This window comes from Hydractinia symbiolongicarpus, chromosome 6, assembly GCF_029227915.1.
Source record: "Hydractinia symbiolongicarpus strain clone_291-10 chromosome 6, HSymV2.1, whole genome shotgun sequence".
Lineage (NCBI taxonomy): Eukaryota > Metazoa > Cnidaria > Hydrozoa > Anthoathecata > Hydractiniidae > Hydractinia > Hydractinia symbiolongicarpus.
Window position 1 is genome coordinate 8,010,073 of NC_079880.1, and position 18,990 is coordinate 8,029,062.

Consider the following 18,990-nt stretch of genomic DNA (forward strand, 5'->3'; position numbering starts at 1 on the left):
TAATCAGACTTTTTTTACGGTGGGACCAATCCCAGTCGTTAGCGCGGTGAAGAAGTAGAGACAGTTTCAGAAACTTCATTATAGTGATTTCCTAACGGTATCAATCCCATTGAGTTAAAACGGTTGCGTAACATATTCGTACGAACATGTACTTAGTGATACTTTTCTGATAATACTAGGTTGCATCGCTTTTAACAGGGCAACGATTCACTGTGGCACTTAATTGAACTGATTACGGACTTTGACCTTATAAATGTGATAAATGAGACAACTGGAATCCAAGAAATAACATTCTTCTTTATTTGGCATAATTGCTGCAACTCAGCGATTACACTGGGCGCTGTGGTAGCGCTTTATTTAGAAATTTAGATTAATCCGACATTTTTTACGGTGGGGCCAATCCTAGTCGTTAGCGCCCGCTGAAGAAATAGAGACAGTTTCAAAAACTACATTTCCTTGCCTTTCTCACGGTATCAATCCGTTTGAGTTACAACCGTTGTGTCACATATTCGTACCAACATGCATTAAGCGATATTTTTCCGATATTACTAGGTTGCGTCGCTTATCACAGTGAAACGATTGACTGTGTGACTTAATTGAACTGATTTTGGACTTTGAGCATACAAATGTGATAAATGAGATAATTGGACTCCAAGATATAACATGCCTCTAAATTGGACATGATTGCTAGAACTCAGCAATTACACTGGGCCCTTTGGTAGCGCTTTATTTAGAAATTTAGATTAATCAGACATCTTTTACAGTGGGGCCAATCCTAGTCGGTAGCGCGCGCTGAAGAAATAGAGACAGTTTCAGAAACTTCATTTTAGTGATTTCCTAACGGTAACAATCCCTTTGAGTTACAACGGTTGCGTCACATAGTCGTACCAACAGGTATTTAGTGATATTGTTCTGATAATACTAGGCTGTATTGTTTTTAGCAGAGCAACGATTGACTGTGGGACTTAATTGAGCTGATTACGGACTTTGACCTTATAAATGTGATAAATGAGACAACTGGAATCCAAGAAATAACATTCTTCTTTATTTGGCATGATTGCTGCAACTCAGCGATTACACTGGGCGCTGTGGTAGCGCTTTATTTAGAAATTTAGATTAATCCGACATTTTTTACGGTGGGGCCAATCCTAGTCGTTAGCGCCCGCTGAAGAAATAGAGACAGTTTCAAAAACTACATTTCCTTGACTTTCTTACGGTATCAATCCGTTTGAGTTACAACCGTTCTGTCACATATTCGTACCAACATGCATTAAGCGATATTTTTCCGATATTACTAGGTTGCGTCGCTTATCACAGTGAAACGATTGACTGTGTGACTTAATTGAACTGATTTTGGACTTTGAGCTTACCAATGTGATAAATGAAATAATTGGACTCCGAGATATAACATTCTTCTTTATTTGGCATGATTGCTGCAACTCAGCGATTACACTGGGCGCTGTGGTAGCGCTTTATTTAGAAATTTAGGTTAATCAGACATTTTTTACGGTGGGGCCAATCCTAGTCGTTAGGGCGCGTTGAAGAAATAGAGACAGTTTCAAAAACTACATTTCCTTGACTTTCTAACGGTGTCAATCCGTCTGAGTTACAACCGTTGTGTCACATATTCGCACCAACATGCATTAAGCGATATTTTTCCGATTTTACTAGGTTGTGTCGCTAATAACAGTGAAACGATTGACTGTGGTACTTAATGAACTGATTCTGGACTTTGACCTTACAAATGAGATAAATAGGATAATTGGACTCCAGGAAATAATATTAGTCTTAATTGGTCATGATTGCTGGAACTCAGCAATTACACTGGGCGCTGTGGTAGCGCTTTATTTAGAAATTCAGATTAATCAGACATTTTTACGGTGGTACCAATCCAAGCCGTTAGAGAGCGCTGAAGAAATAGAGACAGTTTCAGAAACTTCATTTCATTGATTTTCTAACGTTATCAATCCGTTTGAGTTACAATGGTTGCTTCACAAATTCGTACCAACATGTATTTAGTGATATTTTTCCGATATCACTTGGTTGCATCGCTTTTAATAGTGCTACGATTCACTGTGGCACTTAATTGAACTAATTTCGGACTTTGACCTTATAAATGTGATAAATGAGACAACTGGAATCCAAGAAATAACATTCTTCTTTATTTGGCATGATTGCTGCAACACAGCGATTACACTGGGCGCTGTGGTAGCGCTTTATTTAGAAATTTAGATTATTCCGACATTTTTTACGGTGGGGCCAATCCTAGTCGTTAGCGCCCGCTGAAGAAATAGAGACAGTTTCAAAAACTACATTTCCTTGACTTTCTTACGGTATCAATCCGTTTGAGTTACAACCGTTGTGTCACATATTCGTACCAACATGCATTAAGCGATATTTTTCCGATATTACTAGGTTGCGTCGCTTATCACAGTGAAACGATTGACTGTGTGACTTAATTGAACTGATTTTGGACTTTGAGCTTACAAATGTGATAAATGAAATAATTGGACTCCGAGATATAACATTCTTCTTTATTTGGCATGATTGCTGCAACTCAGCGATTACACTGGGCGCTGTGGTAGCGCTTTATTTAGAAATTTAGGTTAATCAGACATTTTTTACGGTGGGGCCAATCCAAGTCGTTAGGGCGCGCTGAAGAAATAGAGACAGTTTCAAAAACTACATTTCCTTGACTTTCTAACGGTGTCAATCCGTTTGAGTTACAACCGTTGTGTCACATATTCGCACCAACATGCATTAAGCGATATTTTTCCGATTTTACTAGGTTGTGTCGCTAATAACAGTGAAACGATTGACTGTGGTACTTAATGAACTGATTCTGGACTTTGACCTTACAAATGAGATAAATAGGATAATTGGACTCCAGGAAATAATATTAGTCTTAATTGGTCATGATTGCTGAAACTCAGCAATTACACTGGGCGCTGTGGTACTCTTTATTTAGAAATTCAGATTAATCAGACATTTTTACAGTGGTACCAATCCTAGTCATTAGAGAGCGCTGAAGAGGTAAGGAAAGTTTCAGAAACTTCATTTCATTGATTTCCTAACGGTATCAATCCGTTTGAGTTACAACGGTTGCGTCACATATTCGTACCAACATGTATTTAGTGATATTTTTCCGATATCACTTGGTTGCATCGCTCTTAACAGTGAAACGATTGACTGTGGTACTTAATGAACTGATTTTGGACTTTGATCTTACAAATGTGATAAATGAAATAATTGGACTCCAAGATATAACATTCTTCTTTATTTGGCATGATTGCTGCAACTCAGCGATTACACTGGGCGCTGTGGTAGCGCTTTATTTAGAAATTTAGGTTAATCAGACATTTTTTACGGTGGGGCCAATCCTAGTCGTTAGCGCGCGCTAAAGAAATAGAGACAGTTTCACAAACTACATTTCCTTGACTTTCTCACGGTATCAATCCGTTTGAGTTACAACCGTTGTGTCACATATTTGCACCAACATGCATTAAGCGATATTGTTCTGATAATACTAGGCTGTATCGTTTTTAACAGAGCAACGATTGACTGTGGGACTTAATTGAGCTGATTATGGACTTTGACCTCAAAAATGTGATATATGAGACAACTGGAATCCAAGAAATAACATTCTTCTTTATTTGGCATGATTGCTGCAACTCAGCGATTACACTGGGAGCTGTGGTAGCTCTTTATTTAGAAATTTAGATTAATCCGATATTTTTTACGGTGGGGCCAATCCTAGTCGTTAGCGCGCGCTGAAGAAATAGAGACAGTTTCAAAAACTACATTTCCTTGACTTTCTCACGGTACCAATCCGTTTGTGTTACAACCGTTGTGTCACATATTTGCACCAACATGCATTAAGCGATATTTTTCCGCTTTTACTAGGTTGCGTCGCTAATAACAGTAAAACGAATGACTGTGGTACTTAATAAACTGATTTTGGACTTCGACCTTACAAATGTGATAAATAGGATAATTGGACTCCAGGAAATAATATTTGTCTTAATTGGTCATGATTGCTGGAACTCAGCAATTACACTGGCCGCTGTGGTAACGCTTTATATAGAAATTTAGGTTAATCAGACTTTTTTTACGGTGGGACCAATCCCAGTCGTTAGCGCGCTGAAGAAGTAGAGACAGTTTCAGAAACTTCATTTTAGTGATTTCCTAACGGTATCAATCCCATTGAGTTAAAACGGTTGCGTCACATATTCGTACGAACATGTACTTAGTGATACTTTTCTGATAATACTAGGTTGCATCACTTTTAACAGGGCAACGATTCACTGTGGCACTTAATTGAACTGATTTTGCACATCGACCTTATAAATGTGATAAATGAGACATTTGGACTCCAAGAAAAAACCTTCTTCTTAATTTGAAATGATTGCTGAAACTCAGCGATTTCACTGGGCGCTGTGATAGCGCTTTATTTTAAAATTTAGATAAATAAGTAATTTTTTACGGTGGCACAAATCCTAGCCGTTAGCGCGCGCTGAAGAAATAGAGACAGTATCAAAAACTACATTTCATTGCCTTTCTAACTGTATCAATCCGTTTAAGTTACATCCGTTGTGTCACATATTCGTACCAACATGCATTAAGCGATACTTTTCCGATATTACTAGGTTGCGTCGCTTATCACAGTGAAACGATTGACTGTGTGACTTAATTGAACTGATTTTGGACTTTGAACATACAAATGTGATAAATGAGATAATTGGACTCCAAGATATAACATTCCTCTAAATTGGACATGATTGCTAGAACTCAGCAATTACACTGGGCCCTTTGGTAGCCCTTTATTTAGAAATTTAGATTAATCAGACATCTTTTACAGTGGGGCCAATCCTAGTCGGTAGCGCGCGCTGAAGAAATAGAGACAGTTTCAGAAACTTCATTTTAGTGATTTCCTAACGGTAACAATCCCTTTGAGTTACAACGGTTGCGTCACATAGTCGTACCAACAGGTATTTAGTGATATTGTTCTGATAATACTAGGCTGTATTGTTTTTAGCAGAGCAACGATTGACTGTGGGACTTAATTGAGCTGATTACGGACTTTGACCTTATAAATGTGATAAATGAGACAACTGGAATCCAAGAAATAACATTCTTCTTTATTTGGCATGATTGCTGCAACTCAGCGATTACACTGGGCGCTGTGGTAGCGCTTTATTTAGAAATTTAGATTAATCCGACATTTTTTACGGTGGGGCCAATCCTAGTCGTTAGCGCCCGCTGAAGAAATAGAGACAGTTTCAAAAACTACATTTCCTTGACTTTCTTACGGTATCAATCCGTTTGAGTTACAACCGTTCTGTCACATATTCGTACCAACATGCATTAAGCGATATTTTTCCGATATTACTAGGTTGCGTCGCTTATCACAGTGAAACGATTGACTGTGTGACTTAATTGAACTGATTTTGGACTTTGAGCTTACCAATGTGATAAATAAAATAATTGGACTCCGAGATATAACATTCTTCTTTATTTGGCATGATTGCTGCAACTCAGCGATTACACTGGGCGCTGTGGTAGCGCTTTATTTAGAAATTTAGGTTAATCAGACATTTTTTACGGTGGGGCCAATCCTAGTCGTTAGGGCGCGTTGAAGAAATAGAGACAGTTTCAAAAACTACATTTCCTTGACTTTCTAACGGTGTCAATCCGTCTGAGTTACAACCGTTGTGTCACATATTCGCACCAACATGCATTAAGCGATATTTTTCCAATTTTACTAGGTTGTGTCGCTAATAACAGTGAAACGATTGACTGTGGTACTTAATGAACTGATTCTGGACTTTGACCTTACAAATGAGATAAATAGGATAATTGGACTCCAGGAAATAATATTAGTCTTAATTGGTCATGATTGCTGGAACTCAGCAATTACACTGGGCGCTGTGGTAGCGCTTTATTTAGAAATTCAGATTAATCAGACATTTTTACGGTGGTACCAATCCAAGCCGTTAGAGAGCGCTGAAGAAATAGAGACAGTTTCAGAAACTTCATTTCATTGATTTTCTAACGTTATCAATCCGTTTGAGTTACAATGGTTGCTTCACAAATTCGTACCAACATGTATTTAGTGATATTTTTCCGATATCACTTGGTTGCATCGCTTTTAATAGTGCTACGATTCACTGTGGCACTTAATTGAACTAATTTCGGACTTTGACCTTATAAATGTGATAAATGAGACAACTGGAATCCAAGAAATAACATTCTTCTTTATTTGGCATGATTGCTGCAACACAGCGATTACACTGGGCGCTGTGGTAGCGCTTTATTTAGAAATTTAGATTATTCCGACATTTTTTACGGTGGGGCCAATCCTAGTCGTTAGCGCCCGCTGAAGAAATAGAGACAGTTTCAAAAACTACATTTCCTTGACTTTCTTACGGTATCAATCCGTTTGAGTTACAACCGTTGTGTCACATATTCGTACCAACATGCATTAAGCGATATTTTTCCGATATTACTAGGTTGCGTCGCTTATCACAGTGAAACGATTGACTGTGTGACTTAATTGAACTGATTTTGGACTTTGAGCTTACAAATGTGATAAATGAAATAATTGGACTCCGAGATATAACATTCTTCTTTATTTGGCATGATTGCTGCAACTCAGCGATTACACTGGGCGCTGTGGTAGCGCTTTATTTAGAAATTTAGGTTAATCAGACATTTTTTACGGTGGGGCCAATCCAAGTCGTTAGGGCGCGCTGAAGAAATAGAGACAGTTTCAAAAACTACATTTCCTTGACTTTCTAACGGTGTCAATCCGTTTGAGTTACAACCGTTGTGTCACATATTCGCACCAACATGCATTAAGCGATATTTTTCCGATTTTACTAGGTTGTGTCGCTAATAACAGTGAAACGATTGACTGTGGTACTTAATGAACTGATTCTGGACTTTGACCTTACAAATGAGATAAATAGGATAATTGGACTCCAGGAAATAATATTAGTCTTAATTGGTCATGATTGCTGAAACTCAGCAATTACACTGGGCGCTGTGGTACTCTTTATTTAGAAATTCAGATTAATCAGACATTTTTACAGTGGTACCAATCCTAGTCATTAGAGAGCGCTGAAGAGGTAAGGAAAGTTTCAGAAACTTCATTTCATTGATTTCCTAACGGTATCAATCCGTTTGAGTTACAACGGTTGCGTCACATATTCGTACCAACATGTATTTAGTGATATTTTTCCGATATCACTTGGTTGCATCGCTCTTAACAGTGAAACGATTGACTGTGGTACTTAATGAACTGATTTTGGACTTTGATCTTACAAATGTGATAAATGAAATAATTGGACTCCAAGATATAACATTCTTCTTTATTTGGCATGATTGCTGCAACTCAGCGATTACACTGGGCGCTGTGGTAGCGCTTTATTTAGAAATTTAGGTTAATCAGACATTTTTTACGGTGGGGCCAATCCTAGTCGTTAGCGCGCGCTAAAGAAATAGAGACAGTTTCACAAACTACATTTCCTTGACTTTCTCACGGTATCAATCCGTTTGAGTTACAACCGTTGTGTCACATATTTGCACCAACATGCATTAAGCGATATTGTTCTGATAATACTAGGCTGTATCGTTTTTAACAGAGCAACGATTGACTGTGGGACTTAATTGAGCTGATTATGGACTTTGACCTCAAAAATGTGATATATGAGACAACTGGAATCCAAGAAATAACATTCTTCTTTATTTGGCATGATTGCTGCAACTCAGCGATTACACTGGGAGCTGTGGTAGCTCTTTATTTAGAAATTTAGATTAATCCGATATTTTTTACGGTGGGGCCAATCCTAGTCGTTAGCGCGCGCTGAAGAAATAGAGACAGTTTCAAAAACTACATTTCCTTGACTTTCTCACGGTACCAATCCGTTTGTGTTACAACCGTTGTGTCACATATTTGCACCAACATGCATTAAGCGATATTTTTCCGCTTTTACTAGGTTGCGTCGCTAATAACAGTAAAACGAATGACTGTGGTACTTAATGAACTGATTCTGGACATTCACCTCACAAATGAGATAAATAAGATAATTGGACTCCACGAAATAATATTCCCCTTATTTGGACATGTTTGGTGGAACTCTGTAATTACACTGGACCCTGTGGTAGCGCTTTATCCAGAAATTTAGATTAATCTGACATTTTTTACGGTGGGGCCAAGCCTAGTCGTTAGCGCGCTGAAGAAGAAGAGACAGTTTCAGAAACTTCATTTTAGTGATTTCCTAACGGTATCAATCCCATTGAGTTAAAACGGTTGCGTCACATATTCGTACCAACATGTACTGAGTGATACTTTTCTGATAATACTAGGTTGCATCGCTTTTAACAGGGCAACGATTCACTGTGGCACTTAATTGAACTAATTTTGCACATCGACCTTATAAATCTGATAAATGAGACAATGGACTCCAAGAAAAAACATTCTTCTTAATTGGATATGATTGCTGAAACTCAGCAATTACACTGGGCGCTGTGGTACGCTTTATTTAGAAATTCAGATTAATCAGACATTTTTACAGTGGTACCAATCCTAGTCATTAGAGAGCGCTGAAGAAGTAGGGAAAGTTTCAGAAACTTCATTTCATTGATTTCCTAACGGTATCAATCCGTTTGAGTTACAACGGTTGCGTCACATATTCGTACCAACATGTATTTAGTGATATTTTTCCGATATCACTTGGTTGCATCGCTTTTAACAGTGCTACGATTCACTGTGGCACTTAAATGAACTGATTTTGCACTTCCACCTTATAAATGTGAGAAACGAGACATTTGGCTCCAAGACAAAACCTTCTTCTTAGTTTTGAAATGATTGCTGGAACTCAGCGATTTCACAGGTCGTGTGGTAGCGCTTTTTTTAGAAATTTAGATGAATAAGTCATTTTTTACGGTGGGAGCAATCCTAGTCGTTAGCGCACACCGAAGAAATAGAGACAGTTTCAAAAACTAAATTTCATTGACTTTATAACGGTATCAATCCGTTTGAGTTACAACCGTTGCTTCACATATTCGTACCAACGTGTACTAAGCGATATTTTTCCGATAATACTAGGTTGCGATGCTTTTAACAGTGAAACGATTGACTGTGGTACTTAATAAACTGATTTTGGACTTCGACCTTACAAATGTGATAAATAGGATAATTGGACTCCAGGAAATAATATTTGTCTTAATTGGTCATGATTGCTGGAACTCAGCAATTACACTGGCCGCTGTGGTAGCGCTTTATATAGAAATTTAGGTTAATCAGACTTTTTTTACGGTGGTACCAATCCCAGTCGTTAGCGCGCTGAAGAAGTAGAGACAGTTTCAGAAACTTCATTTTAGTGATTTCCTAACGGTATCAATCCCATTGAGTTAAAACGGTTGCGTCACATATTCGTACGAACATGTACTTAGTGATACTTTTCTGATAATACTAGGTTGCATCGCTTTTAACAGGGCAACGATTCACTGTGGCACTTAATTGAACTGATTTTGCACATCGACCTTATAAATGTGATAAATGAGACATTTGGACTCCAAGAAAAAACCTTCTTCTTAATTTGAAATGATTGCTGAAACTCAGCGATTTCACTGGGCGCTGTGATAGCGCTTTATTTTAAAATTTAGATAAATAAGTAATTTTTTACGGTGGCACCAATCCTAGCCGTTAGCGCGCGCTGAAGAAATAGAGACAGTATCAAAAACTACATTTCATTGCCTTTCTAACTGTATCAATCCGTTTAAGTTACATCCGTAGTGTCACATATTCGTACCAACATGCATTAAGCGATACTTTTCCGATATTACTAGGTTGCGTCGCTTATCACAGTGAAACGATTGACTGTGTGACTTAATTGAACTGATTTTGGACTTTGAGCATACAAATGTGATAAATGAGATAATTGGACTCCAAGATATAACATTCCTCTAAATTGGACATGATTGCTAGAACTCAGCAATTACACTGGGCCCTTTGGTAGCGCTTTATTTAGAAATTTAGATTAATCAGACATCTTTTACAGTGGGGCCAATCCTAGTCGGTAGCGCGCGCTGAAGAAATAGAGACAGTTTCAGAAACTTCATTTTAATGATTTCCTAACGGTAACAATCCCTTTGAGTTACAACGGTTGCGTCACATAGTCGTACCAACAGGTATTTAGTGATATTGTTCTGATAATACTAGGCTGTATTGTTTTTAGCAGAGCAACGATTGACTGTGGGACTTAATTGAGCTGATTACGGACTTTGACCTTATAAATGTGATAAATGAGACAACTGGAATCCAAGAAATAACATTCTTCTTTATTTGGCATGATTGCTGCAACTCAGCGATTACACTGGGCGCTGTGGTAGCGCTTTATTTAGAAATTTAGATTAATCCGACATTTTTTACGGTGGGGCCAATCCTAGTCGTTAGCGCCCGCTGAAGAAATAGAGACAGTTTCAAAAACTACATTTCCTTGACTTTCTTACGGTATCAATCCGTTTGAGTTACAACCGTTGTGTCACATATTCGTACCAACATGCATTAAGCGATATTTTCCGATATTACTAGGTTGCGTCGCTTATCACAGTGAAACGATTAACTGTGTGACTTAATTGAACTGATTTTGGACTTTGAGCTTACCAATGTGATAAATGAAATAATTGGACTCCGAGATATAACATTCTTCTTTATTTGGCATGATTGCTGCAACTCAGCGATTACACTGGGCGCTGTGGTAGCGCTTTATTTAGAAATTTAGGTTAATCAGACATTTTTTACGGTGGGGCCAATCCTAGTCGTTAGGGCGCGTTGAAGAAATAGAGACAGTTTCAAAAACTACATTTCCTTGACTTTCTAACGGTGTCAATCCGTTTGAGCTACAACCGTTGTGTCACATATTCGCACCAACATGCATTAAGCGATATTTTTCCGATTTTACTAGGTTGTGTCGCTAATAACAGTGAAACGATTGACTGTGGTACTTAATGAACTGATTCTGGACTTTGACCTTACAAATGAGATAAATAGGATAATTGGACTCCAGGAAATAATATTAGTCTTAATTGGTCATGATTGCTGGAACTCAGCAATTACACTGGGCGCTGTGGTAGCGCTTTATTTAGAAATTTAGGTTAATCAGACATTTTTTACGGTGGGGCCAATCCTATTCGTTAGGGCGCGTTGAAGAAATAGAGACAGTTTCAAAAACTACATTTCCTTGACTTTCTAACGGTGTCAATCCGTTTGAGTTACAACCGTTGTGTCACATATTCGCACCAACATGCATTAAGCGATATTTTTCCGATTTTACTAGGTTGTGTCGCTAATAACAGTGAAACGATTGACTGTGGTACTTAATGAACTGATTCTGGACTTTGACCTTACAAATGAGATAAATAGGATAATTGGACTCCAGGAAATAATATTAGTCTTAATTGGTCATGATTGCTGGAACTCAGCAATTACACTGGGCGCTGTGGTAGCGCTTTATTTAGAAATTCAGATTAATCAGACATTTTTACGGTGGTACCAATCCAAGCCGTTAGAGAGCGCTGAAGAAATAGAGACAGTTTCAGAAACTTCATTTCATTGATTTTCTAACGTTATCAATCCGTTTGAGTTACAATGGTTGCTTCACAAATTCGTACCAACATGTATTTAGTGATATTTTTCCGATATCACTTGGTTGCATCGCTTTTAATAGTGCTACGATTCACTGTGGCACTTAATTGAACTAATTTCGGACTTTGACCTTATAAATGTGATAAATGAGACAACTGGAATCCAAGAAATAACATTCTTCTTTATTTGGCATGATTGCTGCAACTCAGCGATTACACTGGGCGCTGTGGTAGCGCTTTATTTAGAAATTTAGATTATTCCGACATTTTTTACGGTGGGGCCAATCCTAGTCGTTAGCGCCCACTGAAGAAATAGAGACAGTTTCAAAAACTACATTTCCTTGACTTTCTTACGGTATCAATCCGTTTGAGTTACAACCGTTGTGTCACATATTCGTACCAACATGCATTAAGCGATATTTTTCCGATATTACTAGGTTGCGTCGCTTATCACAGTGAAACGATTGACTGTGTGACTTAATTGAACTGATTTTGGACTTTGAGCTTACAAATGTGATAAATGAAATAATTGGACTCCGAGATATAACATTCTTCTTTATTTGGCATGATTGCTGCAACTCAGCGATTACACTGGGCGCTGTGGTAGCGCTTTATTTAGAAATTTAGGTTAATCAGACATTTTTTACGGTGGGGCCAATCCTAGTCGTTAGGGCGCGCTGAAGAAATAGAGACAGTTTCAAAAACTACATTTCCTTGACTTTCTAACGGTGTCAATCCGTTTGAGTTACAACCGTTGTGTCACATATTCGCACCAACATGCATTAAGCGGTATTTTTCCGATTTTACTAGGTTGTGTCACTGATAACAGTGAAACGATTGACTGTGGTACTTAATGAACTGATTCTGGACTTTGACCTTACAAATGAGATAAATAGGATAATTGGACTCCAGGAAATAATATTAGTTTTAATTGGTCATGATTGCTGGAACTCAGCAATTACACTGGGCGCTGTGGTAGCGCTTTATTTAGAAATTCAGATTAATCAGACATTTTTACGGTGGTACCAATCCAAGCCGTTAGAGAGCGCTGAAGAAATAGAGACAGTTTCAGAAACTTCATTTCATTGATTTTCTAACGTTATCAATCCGTTTGAGTTACAATGGTTGCTTCACAAATTCGTACCAACATGTATTTAGTGATATTTTTCCGATATCACTTGGTTGCATCGCTTTTAATAGTGCTACGATTCACTGTGGCACTTAATTGAACTAATTTTGGACTTTGACCTTATAAATGTGATAAATGAGACAACTGGAATCCAAGAAATAACATTCTCCTTTATTTGGCATGATTGATGCAACTCAGCGATTACACTGGGCGCTGTGGTAACGCTTTATTAAAAACTTTAGATAAATATGTCATTTTGTACTGTGGGATCAATCCTAGCCGTTAGCGCGCGCTGAAGAAATAGAGACAGTTTTAGAAACTACATATCATTGACTTTCTAACCGTATCAATCCGTTTGACTTACAACGGTTCCGTCACATATTCGTACCAACATGTATTAAGCGATATATGTCCGATAATACTAGTTTGTCTCGCTTTTAACAGGGAAACGATTGACTGTGGTACTTAATGAACTGATTTTTCACTTTGACCTTGCAAATCTGATAAATGAGACAATGGACTCCAAGAAAAAACATTCTTCTTAATTGGATATGATTGCTGAAACTCAGCAATTACACTGGGCGCTGTGGTACTCTTTATTTAGAAATTCAGATTAATCAGACATTTTTACAGTGGTACCAATCCTAGTCATTAGAGAGCGCTGAAGAGGTAAGGAAAGTTTCAGAAACTTCATTTCATTGATTTCCTAACGGTATCAATCCGTTTGAGTTACAACGGTTGCGTCACATATTCGTACCAACATGTATTTAGTGATATTTTTCCGATATCACTTGGTTGCATCGCTTTTAACAGTGAAACGATTGACTGTGGTACTTAATGAACTGATTTTGGACTTTGATCTTACAAATGTGATAAATGAAATAATTGGACTCCAAGATATAACATTCTTCTTTATTTGGCATGATTACTGCAACTCAGCGATTACACTGGGCGCTGTGGTAGCGCTTTATTTAGAAATTTAGGTTAATCAGACATTTTTTACGGTGGGGCCAATCCTAGTCGTTAGCGCGCGCTAAAGAAATAGAGACAGTTTCACAAACTACATTTCCTTGACTTTCTCACGGTATCAATCTGTTTGAGTTACAACCGTTGTGTCACATATTTGCACCAACATGCATTAAGCGATATTGTTCTGATAATACTAGGCTGTATCGTTTTTAACAGAGCAACGATTGACTGTGGGACTTAATTGAGCTGATTATGGACTTTGACCTCAAAAATGTGATATATGAGACAACTGGAATCCAAGAAATAACATTCTTCTTTATTTGGCATGATTGCTGCAACTCAGCGATTACACTGGGAGCTGTGGTAGCTCTTTATTTATAAATTTAGATTAATCCGATATTTTTTACGGTGGGGCCAATCCTAGTCGTTAGCGCGCGCTGAAGAAATAGAGACAGTTTCAAAAACTACATTTCCTTGACTTTCTCACGGTACCAATCCGTTTGTGTTACAACCGTTGTGTCACATATTCGCACCAACATGCATTAAGCGATATTTTTCCGCTTTTACTAGGTTGCGTCGCTAATAACAGTAAAACGAATGACTGTGGTACTTAATGAACTGATTCTGGACATTCACCTCACAAATGAGATAAATAAGATAATTGGACTCCACGAAATAATATTCCCCTTATTTGGACATGTTTGGTGGAACTCTGTAATTACACTGGACCCTGTGGTAGCGCTTTATCCAGAAATTTAGATTAATCTGACATTTTTTACGGTGGGGCCAAGCCTAGTCGTTAGCGCGCTGAAGAAGAAGAGACAGTTTCAGAAACTTCATTTTAGTGATTTCCTAATGGTATCAATCCCATTGAGTTAAAACGGTTGCGTCACATATTCGTACCAACATGTACTGAGTGATACTTTTCTGATAATACTAGGTTGCATCGCTTTTAACAGGGCAACGATTCACTGTGGCACTTAATTGAACTGATTTTGCACATCGACCTTATAAATCTGATAAATGAGACAATGGACTCCAAGAAAAAACATTCTTCTTAATTGGATATGATTGCTGAAACTCAGCAATTACACTGGGCGCTGTGGTACGCTTTATTTAGAAATTCAGATTAATCAGACATTTTTACAGTGGTACCAATCCTAGTCATTAGAGAGCGCTGAAGAAGTAGGGAAAGTTTCAGAAACTTCATTTCATTGATTTCCTAACGGTATCAATCCGTTTGAGTTACAACGGTTGCGTCACATATTCGTACCAACATGTATTTAGTGATATTTTTCCGATATCACTTGGTTGCATCGCTTTTAACAGTGAAACGATTGACTGTGGTACTTAATGAACTGATTTTGGACTTTGAGCTTACAAATGTGATAAATGAAATAATTGGACTCCAAGATATAACATTCTTCTTTATTTGGCATGATTGCTGCAACTCAGCGATTACACTGGGAGCTGTGGTAGCTCTTTATTTAGAAATTTAGATTAATCCGATATTTTTTACGGTGGGGCCAATCCTAGTCGTTAGCGCGCGCTGAAGAAATAGAGACAGTTTCAAAAACTACATTTCCTTGACTTTCTCACGGTACCAATCCGTTTGTGTTACAACCGTTGTGTCACATATTCGCACCAACATGCATTAAGCGATATTTTTCCGCTTTTACTAGGTTGCGTCGCTAATAACAGTAAAACGAATGACTGTGGTACTTAATGAAATGATTCTGGACTTTCACCTCACAAATGAGATAAATAAGATAATTGGACTCCACGAAATAATATTCCCCTTATTTGGACATGTTTGGTGGAACTCTGTAATTACACTGGACCCTGTGGTAGCGCTTTATCCAGAAATTTAGATTAATCTGACATTTTTTACGGTGGGGCCAAGCCTAGTCGTTAGCGCTCTGAAGAAGTAGAGACAGTTTCAGAAACTTCATTTTAGTGATTTCCTAACGGTATCAATCCCATTGAGTTAAAACGGTTGCGTCACATATTCGTACCAACATGTACTGAGTGATACTTTTCTGATAATACTAGGTTGCATCGCTTTTAACAGGGCAACGATTCACTGTGGCACTTAATTGAACTGATTTTGCACATCGACCTTATAAATGTGATGAATGAGACATTTGGACTCCAAGAAAAAACCTTCTTCTTAATTTGAAATGATTGCTGAAACTCAGCGATTTCACTGGGCGCTGTGGTAGCGCTTTATTTTAAAATTTAGATAAATAAGTAATTTTTTACGGTGGCACCAATCCTAGCCGTTAGCGTGCGCTGAAGAAATAGAGACAGTTTCAAAAACTACATTTCATTGACTTTCTAACTGTATCAATCCGTTTAAGTTACATCCGTTGTGTCACATATTTGTACCAACATGCATTAAGCGATATTTTTCCGATATTACTAGGTTGCGTCGCTTATCACAGTGAAACGATTGACTGTGTGACTTAATTGAACTGATTTTGGACTTTTAGCATACAAATGTGATAAATGAGATAATTGGACTCCAAGATATAACATTCCTCTAAATTGGACATGATTGCTAGAACTCAGCAATTACACTGGGCCCTTTGGTAGCGCTTTATTTAGAAATTTGGATTAATCCGACATCTTTTACGGTGGGGCCAATCCTAGTCGGTAGCGCGCGCTGAAGAAATAGAGACAGTTTCAAAAACTACATTTCCTTGACTTTCTAACGGTGTCAATCCGTTTGAGTTACAACCGTTGTGTCACATATTCGCACCAACATGCATTAAGCGATATTGTTCTGATAATACTAGGCTGTATTGTTTTTAGCAGAGCAACGATTGACTGTGGGACTTAATTGAGCTGATTACGGACTTTGACCTTATAAATGTGATAAATGAGACAACTGGAATCCAAGAAATAACATTCTTCTTTATTTGGCATGATTGCTGCAACTCAGCGATTACACTGGGCGCTGTGGTAGCGCTTTATTTAGAAATTTAGATTAATCTGACATTTTTTACGGTGGGGCCAAGCCTAGTCGTTAGCGCGCTGAAGAAGAAGAGACAGTTTCAGAAACTTCATTTTAGTGATTTCCTAATGGTATCAATCCCATTGAGTTAAAACGGTTGCGTCACATATTCGTACCAACATGTACTGAGTGATACTTTTCTGATAATACTAGGTTGCATCGCTTTTAACAGGGCAACGATTCACTGTGGCACTTAATTGAACTGATTTTGCACATCGACCTTATAAATCTGATAAATGAGACAATGGACTCCAAGAAAAAACATTCTTCTTAATTGGATATGATTGCTGAAACTCAGCAATTACACTGGGCGCTGTGGTACGCTTTATTTAGAAATTCAGATTAATCAGACATTTTTACAGTGGTACCAATCCTAGTCATTAGAGAGCGCTGAAGAAGTAGGGAAAGTTTCAGAAACTTCATTTCATTGATTTCCTAACGGTATCAATCCGTTTGAGTTACAACGGTTGCGTCACATATTCGTACCAACATGTATTTAGTGATATTTTTCCGATATCACTTGGTTGCATCGCTTTTAACAGTGAAACGATTGACTGTGGTACTTAATGAACTGATTTTGGACTTTGAGCTTACAAATGTGATAAATGAAATAATTGGACTCCAAGATATAACATTCTTCTTTATTTGGCATGATTGCTGCAACTCAGCGATTACACTGGGAGCTGTGGTAGCTCTTTATTTAGAAATTTAGATTAATCCGATATTTTTTACGGTGGGGCCAATCCTAGTCGTTAGCGCGCGCTGAAGAAATAGAGACAGTTTCAAAAACTACATTTCCTTGACTTTCTCACGGTACCAATCCGTTTGTGTTACAACCGTTGTGTCACATATTCGCACCAACATGCATTAAGCGATATTTTTCCGCTTTTACTAGGTTGCGTCGCTAATAACAGTAAAACGAATGACTGTGGTACTTAATGAAATGATTCTGGACTTTCACCTCACAAATGAGATAAATAAGATAATTGGACTCCACGAAATAATATTCCCCTTATTTGGACATGTTTGGTGGAACTCTGTAATTACACTGGACCCTGTGGTAGCGCTTTATCCAGAAATTTAGATTAATCTGACATTTTTTACGGTGGGGCCAAGCCTAGTCGTTAGCGCTCTGAAGAAGTAGAGACAGTTTCAGAAACTTCATTTTAGTGATTTCCTAACGGTATCAATCCCATTGAGTTAAAACGGTTGCGTCACATATTCGTACCAACATGTACTGAGTGATACTTTTCTGATAATACTAGGTTGCATCGCTTTTAACAGGGCAACGATTCACTGTGGCACTTAATTGAACTGATTTTGCACATCGACCTTATAAATGTGATGAATGAGACATTTGGACTCCAAGAAAAAACCTTCTTCTTAATTTGAAATGATTGCTGAAACTCAGCGATTTCACTGGGCGCTGTGGTAGCGCTTTATTTTAAAATTTAGATAAATAAGTAATTTTTTACGGTGGCACCAATCCTAGCCGTTAGCGTGCGCTGAAGAAATAGAGACAGTTTCAAAAACTACATTTCATTGACTTTCTAACTGTATCAATCCGTTTAAGTTACATCCGTTGTGTCACATATTTGTACCAACATGCATTAAGCGATATTTTTCCGATATTACTAGGTTGCGTCGCTTATCACAGTGAAACGATTGACTGTGTGACTTAATTGAACTGATTTTGGACTTTTAGCATACAAATGTGATAAATGAGATAATTGGACTCCAAGATATAACATTCCTCTAAATTGGACATGATTGCTAGAACTCAGCAATTACACTGGGCCCTTTGGTAGCGCTTTATTTAGAAATTTGGATTAATCCGACATCTTTTACGGTGGGGCCAATCCTAGTCGGTAGCGCGCACTGAAGAAATAGAGACAGTTTCAAAAACTACATTTCCTTGACTTTCTAACGGTGTCAATCCGTTTGAGTTACAACCGTTGTGTCACATATTCGCACCAACATGCATTAAGCGATATTGTTCTGATAATACTAGGCTGTATTGTTTTTAGCAGAGCAACGATTGACTGTGGGACTTAATTGAGCTGATTACGGACTTTGACCTTATAAATGTGATAAATGAGACAACTGGAATCCAAGAAATAACATTCTTCTTTATTTGGCATGATTGCTGCAACTCAGCGATTACACTGGGCGCTGTGGTAGCGCTTTATTTAGAAATTTAGATTAATCCGACATTTTTTACGGTGGG